At 39.8% G+C, this 7,914-nt stretch overlaps 1 long non-coding RNA gene across 1 annotated transcript; it reads right to left on the bottom strand.

Annotated features, from left to right (window-relative positions):
* Positions 1 to 1,375: 1,375 nt before the first annotated feature.
* Positions 1,376 to 7,707, bottom strand: LOC122683137. Its single transcript, XR_006337636.1, has 3 exons — positions 7,629 to 7,707; positions 4,846 to 4,852; positions 1,376 to 1,387 (listed from the first exon to the last, which is right to left on the bottom strand). It is a non-coding gene; the product is annotated as an uncharacterized LOC122683137 (long non-coding RNA).
* Between the last annotated feature and the right edge of the window lie 207 nt (positions 7,708 to 7,914).

The raw sequence follows: 7,914 nt of genomic DNA, 5'->3' as shown, positions 1-7,914 counted from the left end.
TACCTGGAAATAGGATCTTCTGCTGATGTCAGTAGTTAAGAATCTAAAATAAAGATAAAAATCATCTAGAATTTAGGGTGGCCCTTTCTCTTTTAAAGAAGAGAGAACACAGAGCAACCCAGAGAGCAAGGCCCTGTGCAGATGCAGAGGCAAAACCTGGAGTTATGATGCCATAAGCCAAGGAATGCCAGGAGCCACCAGAACCTGGATGAGACCAGGACTCCTCTCCAAAGCCTGTCGGCATGTAGCCCTACTGATACTTCGATTCCAGACTTCTGATCTCCAAAACTGTGAGAGAATACATTTCTGTTGTTTTAAGCTATCCAGTTTGTAGTACTTTTTAATGGCAGCCCTAGGAATCAAATATAGTAGTGAGAAAAGGTGTTAGTGGCTCAATCATATCAGACTCTTCGCAACCCCATGGAATTGTAGCCTGCCAGACTCCTCTGTCCGGGGCATCTCCCAGGCAAGAATACTGAAGTGGGTAACCATTTCCTTCTCCAGGGGATCTTCCCGATCCAGGGATCGAATCCGCATCTCCTGCATGGCAGGCAGATTCTTTACCATCAGGGCCACCAGGGAATGTAGATGCTGTTTGAGAATACAGCTTGTAGCTTAAATAAAACAACTACAAATGACCCATATTTGAAGCATTATAGGTGTACCTCTCTGGGGACAAGCTTAATGAATAAGTTTCTTAATTCACAGACAAGATGAATTAGAGAGCAAGGACCTTCTCAAAATGATTTGGCACAAGATCTCCTTAAAGAACAAGATTCAATTTAGCAAAACTTGTTTACCCACAAGTTTTCATCCCACACTTGGTGAGCAGAATAAGATACAATTATATAAACCGTTGTCCTGGAATCAACTACTGTTCTTATCTTCACCCCATAAAAAAGCTGACCTGCATATTTATTAGGCATCTCCCTTCTAATCTTATTTTAAAGTAAACCAGTTCATTAAAGTATAACCTACATGCAGAAAGGTTTCCTGCATCCTGTGTGGCTCAGTGGATTTTTCCAAACTGTTCATACCCATGAAATCAAGAAAGAAATAGAACTTGATCAGCATTCTAGAAGTCTTTCCCCTGCCTCTCTATCAATCACTACTCCTCCTCCATAAGAGGTAGCCACCATCCTGACCTATTCTTCAGTTTGGCCTGTTTTGAATATTATATAATGGAATCACACAGTATTTATTCCATGTCAGCTTGTTTTGCAAACATCTCTGAGATTTATCCATGTTGTTGCATGCACGGTAGTTTGTAGTTTGGGATTTCTGTGTAAATATAATAATTTAATTATCAACGGTATTGTTGATAAAATTTAGGGTTTAATGGCCACAACATTGGAATAATGTTCTATGAACATTTTCCTATCTGCCTCTTGGTGTAGATATGAACATGTTTCCTTCGAGATAGTTAACACATTAGTGTTTAATTATGAAGGCATTAGATATCCACACACACTTTCAGCTTTCTAACATACAATTTTTGCCATCATAGATTTTCAGTGGCAATTTCATGGTGGTTTTCATTTGTGTTACTGTTGTAATTACAATGTTGGGCACCTTTCAAATATTTTCAAATACTGATTGTTCTCTTTGGTGAAGTGCCTATATAAGTCTTCCCATTTAACAAAAAAAAATTAGTTGCCAACTCGAACACATTTTTAGCTTAAGGTTTTCCATGTAAATATTTTACAAAGATCACATGATAAACATTTCAGCAAGCCAAGAACTATAAACAAGAGATTGAGAAGAACAGGCATTTCTGTCTTGCTATGCGGTTAGACTACATCCCTTTTTTGCTGGACAGAGGAAAGTCTTGAACAAAGATATGGGAGCTGAGTCTAGAGGCTCGAGGTCCATTTGGGGCTATAAAACTGGATATTTGGAGGCAAACATGCTGTGGAATTCCCCTGGAAGTCAGTTGGAGAACATTTAAAATCCTTCATTTCCATGTCAGCAGCCACATCTTTCCCTCTCTCTCCTATCATAAGTAATGGGAAGGCAGCACAAATGATTCAGGGTTCCTTTTCTCAGCTCAAAGGAAACTCATCCATCAGTGATTACTTTATTTTGATACATGGAGGTGAGTTTTGTTTTTGTTTTTTTTCACATGAATCCCTGCAGTGTTCTTCTATATCCTTCCTTGTACTAGTAAAAAGAATTGCTTTTCTTTCTAATTTTTACGTTGCTTTCAGGGAAAATATTTTTTTCCAGTAAGTATGACTGGTTGCTTTAGATCTGGTTTCTGTTCATATCGATGCTCTGTTCATCACTGGAATGACCAATTTGAACTATTTTGGCTTTGTTGATGGTAAAGTGATGCAATTTTCCAGAATTCAGACTGTGCAAAAAGTACCTAAAATAGTACTTTGAGTTCCCCTGAGGAGTGAAGAAAGTTTTATACTAAACAGAGAGATTACCATTCCTACTGGCATTTCAGACCTTGGGTTTAGAGTCAGCTATAGAGGAAAAACCCAGGGAAAAGATCTGAAGAATTGAAAATGCTGTCCTCAGGGATTTTTATTAGGTGAGTTCCCCACCTAATTATTTTTAAATGTTACCTTTGAGACATACCAGAACAGGCTCAATCTCAGGGGAAGCTACATGTAAATTAGGAAGGGCAAATTTTCTCCACTTAGCAAGTCTCTCCTCTTAGTGACAGACCTAAGTTTCTAAGGGCTTATACCCTGAATCTAGGGCTAGAAATCACAACCAGTGCTGGTGACAAATACCTTTGTTGGTTGTTCTTGCAAAATATATCCTAATGAAATAATAAAGGATATGCACAAAGATTTGCAGACAAGGATGGTCATATCAGCATTATTTATAATGAAAAAAGTGAAAGTGTGAAAATGTTAGTTGCTCAGTTGTGTCCAACTCTTTGCAACCCCATGGAACATAGCCTGCCAGGCTTCTTGGTCCATGGAATTCTCCAGGCAAGAATACTGGAGTGGGTTGTCATTTTCTTCTCCAGGGGATCTTCCTGACCCGGGGATTTGAACCTGGGTCTCAGGTAGATTCTCTACCGTCTGAGCCACCATGGAAGTCTGTTTATAATGGTAAGATATTGCCAATTACCTAAATATTAAAGAACAAAAGATTAGAGTTATATGTTTTTTTTTTTAATTTTTGCTTAAATGTGCTTTCTGTTTTTTCACAAAAAAAAATCAATTTCTTATTTAAGATTTTTTAAATTAAGTAATAGTAAAAATCAAGTTAGACTACTAAAGAAAATAATAGAGGAGAGAAATTGCAAAGAAGTGTTTTGTAATCTTTGAAACAGACCTTTAGGATGGAGCTGTGTGGGATTTCCAGTCTGCAGTAATCACCTTTAGGAAAGGAGGATAATGAAATAATAGATGAGGCAGCTGGTTCCTGCACAGACTCTTGTTTGACAGAAAACAGTAACAATAGACTTGTCCTTGAGCCTAGAGATAGTTACCATTTAAGTGCTAATAGATGTCAGGCCATGTGCCAGATATAATTCTTATGTGTATCACTTAATTTGGGCAAAGACGGGGAGGGGGCGGCGGGGAAATTTGGGCAAAGACGTGATGTAGGCACATTTCACGATCAACACCTCAATCTTCCCGCAACTCCATCCTTCCGATCAACCCTAGGTTGCAGTTCCCCACTACCAACCCTCTGAGTTAGAGGTTGACTGCCACCATACTTCCCTCCTGTTCTGGCCCTTCTTTCCTACCCCACAGTCATGTTATACAGCAAAATCATTCATGTATTCTTCCATTCAACAGTGAGTCAAGACCTAAACCCCAGCAGGCCAACTCCAGAATCAAGCACTTCCCCTCTTTGCCCAACTAGCCTTGGCACACACACAAGCTCTGATCTTTACAGACATGAGTTCAAATCCCCACGCTGCCAGCTTCTAGCTGGATGGGATCTAGGGCAAATCACCAAGAACTCAAAGCCATGTTGCCTTCCATTATAAAAATGGGTTAACTAATGGTAACTTGTTTCATAGGGTTAATATGAGGGTTACATTAAACAAGACAGTTCAGCAAAACCCAGCATAAAATTTAGTTCAATTGATTATAATTGAACTGAAATAGTGGCCCATCAAATCAAATTCCTGAAAGAAAAGTTTATTGTGTTAATTGCAACATTTGGAAAGTGTCTGAAAATGAACCATATAAATAGAGCCATTTGCTAAGTATATAAATGCTGAGTTTCTATCGAGGTCAATTTGTCCCCAGTCATCCCATATTATCATTTTATAAAGGTCTGATGGAGAGCCTTCTGTTCTGGGAAGTAAGCACCTCCTCCAGCAAACATTTCTCTGAACTGCCTTTCTCTCAGAGGTATTATCTTCTGGTCTCTGTGATTCCTCCCAACAAGATTTAAAATGAGATATTATGTTACATCATATTCAAAACATTGGCACAGTATTTGAAAGAAGGAAGGACCCTCTGAGACGATTTCTCCTGTTGCTCCTCCATCTTTAACGTGCACACAAACCAGCCTGGGGCAGAGCTGGGTTTGGACCTGAGCTGCTACATTTCTAAGATGCTCCCACGTGATGTGGTGCTGCTGGTCTCGGGATCACACTGAGAGAAGCACAGCCTCAGAGTCCTCTTTCTTTAGCTTCCCCATATATCTGAGTCACTTCAAAGCTGTTAAAATACTGCTGCCTGGTTTTCACCCATAGAGATTCTAATTTCGCAGATGTAGGACGTACCCTAGGCAATGGGCGTTTTTGTTGTTAGTAACTCTACATAAAAACAAATGGTAGCACATTTATACTGAAGTTGTCACAGGTCATAAATAATGAGAATATACTATGATCTCCAGGAAAAAGAAAATATTTATGTAGACATATGGCCTAGATTGCTTTCTCTCAGGTAGAATACCACTCTAGCATGATTGCTACTTACTGGGCATTTACTAAGAAGCAAGTCCTTTGTTAGAAGGCACATATATTTCACTTGACTCTAAGATAACCTACTAGGGTAGGTATCATTATACCCATTTCACATGACACTCAAAAAATTAACCAATTGTCCAATAGTCAAACAGCTTGCAGTTAAGACAGCTTCATTTAATGGCAAATAGATGGGGAAACAATGGAAACAGTGACAGATTTTATTTTGAGGAGCTCTAAAATCACTGCAGATGGTGACTACAGCCATGAAAGTAAAAGACACTTGCTCCTTGGAAGAAAAGCTACAACCAACCTAGACAGCAAATTACAAGGCAGAGACATTACTTTGCCAGCAAAGGTCCATCTAGTCAAAGCTATGGTTTTCCCAGTAGTGATGTATGGATGTGAGAGTTGGACTATAAAGAAAGCTGAGCACCGAAGAATTGATGCTTTTTAACTGTGGTGTTGGAGAAGACTCTTGAGAGTCCCTTGGACTGCAAGGAGATCCAACCAGTCCATCCTAAAGGAAATCAGTCCTGAATATTCATTGAAAGGACTGATGTTGAAGCTGAAACTCCAATAATTTGGCCACCTGACATGAAGAACTGACTCATTGGCAAAGACCCTGATGCTGGGAAAGATGGAAGGCAGGAGGAGAAGGGGATGACAGAGGATGAGATGGTAGGATGGCATCTCCAACTCAATGGACATGAGTTTGAGTAAGCTCCAGGAGTTGGTGATGGACAGGGAGGCCTGGCATGATGCAGTCTACAGGGTCACAAAGAGTCGGACACCCATGTCCAACTCTTTATGACCCCACTGATTGTAGCCCACCAGGCTCCTCTGTGCATGGGGATTCTCCAGGCAAGAACACTGGAGTGGGTTGCCATGCCATCCTCCAAGGGAATCTTCCCAACCCAGGGACTGAACCCAGGTCTCCCGCATTGCCGGTGGATTCTTTACCATCTGAGCCATCAGGGACGCCCTAGAGTCAAAGGTGGGCTCAAAACCAAGACAGTCTGAAGGCAAGGTTTAGCAGTGTGTGTTTTTTATTTCTTTAACAGCTGTATTGAGGTGTAAATGACACACAATAAACTGTGTATAAAGGGGATGATTTGATGAGTTTTGAAATATGTCTACATCTATAAAATCATCATCACAATCTAAAAAAGTGATTCCACCTCCCTAGAAGCTTTCTCATGCTCTTGTATCATCCCTCTCTCCTGATCACTACCCTAACCCTACACAACCAGTGGTTTTTTTGTCACTATCCTTTGGGTTTCAAGAGTTATATTTAAACAGAATTATAGACTATGTACCTTCTCAGCTGCCTACTTTTACTCGGCATATAAATTTTGAGATTCATCCACATTATTGGGGGTGTCAATAGTTCCTCTTATTTTTTTTTCTAAGTGATACTCCATTTTATGAATATTCCACATTTTGTTTATCCATTCACCTGTTAATGAACACTGAATTGTTTCCAGTTTGACGTAACTACAAAAAACACTGCAAAGAGCAATCATGTAATATCTTTATGGGAATATATGTTTTCATATCTCTTGGATAAATATGCAGGAGTGGAATGACCAGGTCCTATATTAACTGCATTTAACTTTTTTGTTGTTGTTGTTATAAGAGTGTTGGTTGTTTATTCTTTTTTTTTTTTCATTTATTTTTATTAGTTGGAGGCTAATTACTTCACAACATTGCAGTGGGTTTTGTCATACATTGACATGAATCAGCCATGGAGTTACATGTATTCCCCATCCCTATCCCCCCTCCCACCTCCCTCTCCACCCGATTCCTCTGGGTCCTCCCAGTGCACCAGGCCCGAGCACTTGTCTCATGCATCCCACCTGGGCTGGTGATCTGTTTCACTATAGATAATATACATGCTATTCTCTCGAAACATCCCACCCTCGCCTTCTCCCACAGAGTCCAAAAGTCTGTTCTGTACATCTACGTCTCTTTTTCTGTTTTGCATATAGGGTTATCATTACCATCTTTCTAAATTCCATATATATGTGTTAGTATGCTGTAATGTTCTTTATCTTTCTGGCTTACTTCACTCTGTATAATGGGCTCCAGTTTCATCCATCTCATTAGGACTGATTCAAATGAATTCTTTTTAACGGCTGAGTAATATTCCATGGTGTATATGTACCACAGCTTCCTTATCCATTCGTCTGCTGATGGGCATCTAGGTTGCTTCCATGTCCTGGCTATTATAAACAGTGCTGCGATGAACATTGGGGTGCATGTGTCTCGTTCAGATCTGGTTTCCTCAGAGTGTATGCCCAGAAGTGGTATTGCTGGGTCATATGGCAATAACTGCATTTAACTTTTTGAGGAATGGCCAGATTCCTTTCCAAGGTGATTACACCACTTTACATTCTTACCAGCAGCGTTACAGGGTTCCAGTGACTACATGTTCTCATCCACACTTAATATAGTCTTTTTCATTTTAACAATTGTAATGGATACATGGTGATACCCTTGTTGTGGGTTTTTTTCAGGTTTTATAACTTTTTATTTGCATATTACAAACCTGTACATTCCAATAATTAAAATCATCGGAACAACAAAAAAATGGCACTCTGATTAAACTGCATTTTACAGCCCACAAGTCAGCTTGGACCAGCTTGCTTTTTATTCCAGATTTCACTCTCATTCCATCCAGCTTTCTCCTTCACCAACAAGCAAGTTCTTCTCCTTCCCTGCTAGCCAGACAGACAGGAGGGAGAGGCAGGCGTGGCCTATGTTGTCAGTAGTTCTCCATTCTTTGATGTGAAAAGGGGTAGCACAGTCATTTAAACTTGATCCAATCTCTTTGCATATTACAAAGCTGAACAGCTAAAAGAAATAAAATAAGACAATGCTTATGGAATATACAATACATACTGGCGGCACACATTTCATCACGACTCGCCTGCTTGCTTCTCCTCTTCAATCATTTCTTTTGAAGGCAGTGGATTTTTCTCTTGCATTTCTGCTTCATTCAACGTCAACTTACAGAATTT

Source organism: Cervus elaphus, chromosome 24, assembly GCF_910594005.1.
Source record: "Cervus elaphus chromosome 24, mCerEla1.1, whole genome shotgun sequence".
Classification (NCBI taxonomy): Eukaryota; Metazoa; Chordata; class Mammalia; order Artiodactyla; family Cervidae; genus Cervus; species Cervus elaphus.
The sequence above is the reverse complement of the archived record's forward strand: the minus strand, read 5'-3'. Positions and strand labels throughout refer to the sequence as shown.